The 6,138-nt window shown below is 39.6% G+C and overlaps 1 non-coding gene across 1 annotated transcript; it reads right to left on the reverse strand.

Annotated features, from left to right (window-relative positions):
- Nucleotides 1–396: 396 nt before the first annotated feature.
- Nucleotides 397–470, reverse strand: Trnat-cgu (transfer RNA threonine (anticodon CGU)). Its single transcript has one exon. It is a non-coding gene; the product is annotated as a tRNA-Thr (tRNA).
- Between the last annotated feature and the right edge of the window lie 5,668 nt (nucleotides 471–6,138).

Raw genomic sequence — 6,138 nt, forward strand, 5'->3', positions numbered from 1 at the left:
ATTTCGTAAAATCAGACGAATCTTTTTGAAACACTGCACATGAGCTTCATTCCACTACAAATATTTTAAATTTTTTCGTACAGTATAATAGAAAGTAATCGTAACTCGAGTGTATTACTAATACATTCGTTTTGTCTCAGTGAGCGCGGTTCCGTTAAATGTCAGATCTGTATGGAATACTGAAGCCATGTGTAGCCCACTCGTAGAGTTTCGGAATAAATTTTCGTGGTACCATATCTCCAAAGTTACTTTTGAGAGTGCCCATGTCTCCCACGTGTCATTCCACATCACATAATCACATAAAAGGAACAAACAGAGGATGAAATTACAATGAAATGAACACCCTTAGCTGCTTACAGGCGTTGACATACGTCAACGGGGACAGATGAAAAGGCGTGCCCCGGCCGGGACTCGAACCCGGGATCTCCTGCTTACGTGGCAGACGCTCTATCCATCTGAGCCACCGAGGACACAGAGGATAGCGCGACTGCAGGGATTTATCTCTGGCACGCCTTCCGCGAAATCCACATTCTCAACGTATTGTCCCGCACTACATTCGTAGTGCTCCCGCCCATTATACTCATTACTCGCGGCGAGTTGACGATTCCCGTAAGAGTTTGGGCACTGTTTGTGCATTCGCACGGAAGAAGAAGATGGTCAAGTGGCCGGTAAGCCTTAACTATATATATGTCCGAAAGAACAGATACCATCTTAGTAAATATTAACAGAGGATTTCATCAGACTGCTGTCGTAGAAACAACCCTTTACTTAATGAAAGTCAAAAGCAGAAGAAATAAAAATGATTGGGGTATTTATCTCTGCTGTTATTATTTACTTTATTAACTAAGTGTCTATTAGACTGTTTTTCATAGCTTATTGTTAAACCGAAAAACACGTATCTAAGTTCGACGCTTTTTTATAATTTGGGCTGGACGAAAAAATTAATTTTTTGGTTATTATCTTTTTACTTACTTTACTTCGCAAAAAAAAGAAGTTCACATTGTCACGGCTTGTTACACTGTGAATCTCCCATCAACGACGCGTAACGGACTCATTACACATCAGGACTTCATCGTACGTGAGCTGTGTCTTTAGGCACATTACCCAGCGTATTAGTTGACATGAAATGCACGGACGTAGTGCGAGCTGCCTATCTCCCAGGCAACAGCTGATTCGGTTTCCACTAAACCAACCTACATCAGCACTAGTGGTGAGGTTGGCGCTAACTTCCTGTCGTTCCTTTTTGCGTGCTGCTTTCTAACACGTCGAGCAATCTCGTTTCAAGTCCAGCTTCATAAATTTCTAAGTAATTGGAGGATAGAAGCTCCTGTTTAATGCATGATGAGATGCAGTCTCTCTGACATCGTGTGCAGTAACTAATCTTGCTAAACTTTACCTATATGTCAACTTTCGTTGATTTACTGCAAGCCGTCTACTGTTTATCGTTATCGTATTTCAAGTCACCACCTTCTAGGGGTAACTTAGCTTCCTCGAAAGCACGTTACCCTCTATATTTTGTACAAGTTTCCACATTTATTTCTGCAAAAGAAATTACTCACTGGAGGATAGCACCTAACCTAACGGAAAGTAGAGTCTCCGAATATTTATAAATTTGCTAACAGATTGTGACTTAGATTTAAGTTTATATCTACCGCCCTCCTTCCTATTTTCAGCTATTGTCCACATTAGTCTTTTATGAATAGTTGAGAGGAGCGAATATTAAATTATACTTTCTAGTTTATTTACCTTTTCACGTAGAGTTGGCTCCAGTTCTTCTTGTCTAGGAGTCTGATTCTTGAACCTGAATTTCTCACATTTTAGGTCGTAATGGTTGAACTGATCTAAATAAATTTGAAGATTGTTGTTGCAGAATTTTTGTTGTTACTTTAATATATTTTGTCACGTTTTAGTATATCGTACAGTCTTTTGATTTCTCACGCTAACAAAGCCGAACTTACATTGTTCACACAAAATACAGAAATACGTCCAATCACATCAGAGACATGTTTAATAGTGCCTCACTCAGCGGAAATAACCATATTCCAGAGGGCTTACAATTTTTCTTAACAAATGAATTTCTATTAGTTTCGATTATTACTTTACAAATTAATCCAGAAATAAACATAATAGACAGTACTAGATTGGGTAATTAATAATAGAGATTTTAAGTGTGCCAAATAATTCGTAATTTCAAATGTTTCTAAACAAATAATTTTAATTGTACGTTCAGAACTAGTACTTATAGATCACAACAACGGAAATAAAGTAATTCTTTTTCATAAATTTTAGCTTGAAATATAACCTACTGCGTATAAAATTAATTGAAAGTTTTCAGAAAAGCAGCTAAGATAATACTCACCTGTCCAAACTTCAAATAATAATACTGGTATCGACAACTACTGTTGAGGAAAAGTAATGCTAGAGGAGATTGTCCCACATCCCGTTACACGTTGGATCAATAATTTGCTCCTATGTCTGGAAATACACTGACGGAAAAAAAATCGCAAGGCCAAGAAGGAGTTACGCGACATAAACGATATTTACGTACGATACTGTAGCGCCTCTGTTATTCCACATTACGACGCAAAGAACTTTGCATCTTAATTCAGAATAACACAGGAACCACAATATTGTGTTTATCCGCCGACATCGGGCAAGCGGCTTTCAATTAAAATGTCTCCCCAGTACAGGAATATGCGTAATGGATGTACGAGTACAGATGGTTGACGACATGCGGAAGTTTGGGTCTGGCCGTAGGTCGTACTCGGATAGCCAAGTGGTAAGGCTACCGCTCGGGATAAGTGGAAAATCCCGGTTCGAGTCCTGGGCAAGCACAAATTTTCACTGTCGTTATGCCAATATACAGGTAATGGTACACCATATTTGCAACTGCGAATATATTTCATGTAAACGAAAGTTGGTAAGCATGTTTCTACATCTGAAAGATGAGGTGTGTTCAGATTTCACACCAGTCACGTAAGATGCAGAATTGGTTTGCTTTAAATACACTCTGTAGCGGTCGAGAGCGTTAGTTATCTTTCAGGCTGGACATGATGAGTTGATGGTAGTCTAGAATGTCTTTAAGGCGACAAAGACGCCACTATCACCTCCTCGCTGAGTTTGAAAGAGTTGGTACATAAGGCTACGAGAAGCTGGATGTTCCTTCTGCGATATTGCCGAAGGATTGGCAGGAAAGTAACAACTGTACATGACTGTGGCAGCGGTGGTCATGACAATGTAAAATCGTTAGACACCGTACTCTGGATGGTCACATGGCACTACCGAGAGCGAAGACCATCTTGTTGGGCGTATGGCCCTGGTGCATCGTACTGCATCTGCAGCAGCAATTTGAATAGCAGTTGTTACCACAATGACACAACAAAGTGTTAAAAATAGGTTACTTTAAGGACAGCTTCGAGCTAGATGCCCTGTAGCATGCATTCCGCCGACCCGAAACCAGCACCATTTTCGTCTTCAGTGATGTCAAGGGGAGAGCGCATTGGAGGGCAGAGTGGAGATCTGTTGTGTTTTCTGATGAAAACTGGTTCTGCCTCCGTGCCGGTGGTGGCCGTGTGTTGGTTAAAAGGAGGCTAATTGAAGACCTGCAACAACCTGTCTGCGTGCTAGAAACAATGGACCTATACCTGAAGTTACTGTCTGTGATATGATTTCGTATGACAGCAGGAGCGCTCTCGCGTTTATTTCAAGCACCCTGGTGATTCGACCTGTTGTGCAGCCATTCATGAAGAGAATTCAACGGGATGTTTTCCAATAGCATAACGCTCGCCCACATACTGCTGTTGTAACACGACAGCATTAACCGTCCCTTTAGTGACCGACCAAGTGCAGCAGGTATGGAATTCCATTCCACAAACTGACATCCGGCACCTGTACAACACAATAAATGGTCATTTGCATACTTGCATTCAACTGTCTGGCGACTACACCGGTTATTAATACACCAGAATTTCACATTTGAAATAGCTTATCTCGCGCTTACATTAACCTATTATCTTTCGATGTTACGGTATTCCCAAAATTTCACTACTCTACGTTAATTATTTTTTGGTGTTAGGATTTTTTCCGTCAGCTTAAAAAAGTTCTTCTATCCTATAATCATAATTCAATATCCGGAGAATAGTTACAGGCCTCGTAACGTTCGTAGATGTATATTATACCAAACATACTAGCACAATTTCGAAAAAAACGAATATATAAAACAATTCACTGCCTAACAAAAAATTTAAGCATCTATATGGGGAAGAACAAACTAAATATAATTTCTAGGTTTATTATTGTACTGCCTGTTAGACAAGTAGAAAAATTTCGCAGGTTATGGAGATTTCAATGCGGATTTCTTAAAAGATTCTGACAGAAAAAATGAACTACAATCATGATTGGACTGTTTCAATCTAATTACAGTTGTAAATTTTCCAACTTTCCTGCAGCAACAAAACAGGAACCTGACTAATAATAATTTTATGGTAAACATTACGAAATAGTTTCGCGTTCTGCGACTACTCACTGACGTCAGTTGTTTGTGACATATGACAATTTGTGTAGGACTGGGAGTCGAATGCAGTTTTTCCGCTTATGGCGAGTGATCGCCTACACTACTTCCGCTATCCGAGCGTGCCTCTAGAACTGATCCAAACTTCTGCTCGCGATTGAAGGTCACACTATTTTTTTAGTCCTACACATGCAACTATTCTTATAAAAAACTCTATTTCTTCCCTTTTATTTTTCCTTTTTTTCCTGTTTACTACCAGTTTTTAAACAGAAGTTCGTGAATGGGAAAGAAGGAGTTTTCCAGGAGAAACAATTCCAGTTAGATTTATTACTTCCTTTCCTACCTATCAGACATTTTATGTTGAGGAAGGAAGGAAGATTGGGTTTATCATCCCATCGACATCGAGGTTATTAGAGACGGAGCACAAGCTCGGATTTTGCTAAATATGGGGAAGAAAACCGGCCGTGCCCATTTTAACAGAACCACCCCGGCATTTGCCTCTAGCCATTTAGAGGAATCACGGGAAACCTAAATGTGGATGGCCGGACGCGTGTTTGAACCGTCGTCCTCCAGAATGCGAGTCCAGTGTGCTAACCAATGCCCCACTTCGCTCGATGACGTTTTATGTTACTGGGCAAGTGATTGAAAACTTTTGTTCCTGCATATGTTTCACTCTGATGTTGTAGGCATGGACGTCGCTGTTCTTCTCAAAATGCAATGGATTATTTATGACGAATTTCATTAGTGAATTTATGTACTGTGACGGCGCACTTGATATGCCTAGCTCCTTGAAGATGTCCGTGCATGAATACCACATGTTATTCTTACTGTTCGCTTTTGTGCAATCAGTACTTTCTAAGTGATGAGCTACCACAGAAATGTGTTCCAGAAGACATTATTGAGTGGAAATATGCAAAATCGTCAGGGGAGTGATTCCTTGTTTCCAAGATTAGCAGTTACACAAAAAGCAAAAGTAGAAGGTCATTGTCAGAAGCTGAGTACTATGATTCTTCCAGTTCACATTTTCATCAATACGTACACTCCTGCTCATGTGCTACATCAATTGCTGGTATGACTTTTTTCTGTACAAAACTGAATATAGTGCGACTTTTTCCTTCAAAATTTAGGGAGCGCCCATTTTCTGGGAACCACTTTGTAATTATTTGCAACGTATTTTTTTATCATCCCTTCTGTTGCTTTCTCTCTAATGGGATTTATCATAACACTACATTTACAAATATAAGGAATAGGAGTGGAACCAAAATTGAGCCCCATGGGAGACCCTTTGTTATTTCTCTCCTGTCACTAGAATTTTCTACCCTTCTGAATTGGTGGAATTATTCAGCACAACATTTTGCGCTATATTTGTTAAGTCTGGCTCAAACCAGTTGCATGTAAAGCCATCAGTTACATAAAACTTGCGTTTTTCTAAGAGAGTAACGTGATCTACACGATCGAACGCCTTGGAAACATCGCAAAAAATACTATCTGGCAATATTTTATTATTTAAGACTTGTATTATTTGACAAATAAGTATAAAAATAGCATTCTCAGTAGAGAAGCCCTTCTGGAATCCAAACTGTGATATGTTAGCTAAACCGTTTCACTTAAGTGTGAGACTACTCTTG

This window comes from Schistocerca serialis, chromosome 3, assembly GCF_023864345.2.
Source record: "Schistocerca serialis cubense isolate TAMUIC-IGC-003099 chromosome 3, iqSchSeri2.2, whole genome shotgun sequence".
Lineage (NCBI taxonomy): Eukaryota > Metazoa > Arthropoda > Insecta > Orthoptera > Acrididae > Schistocerca > Schistocerca serialis.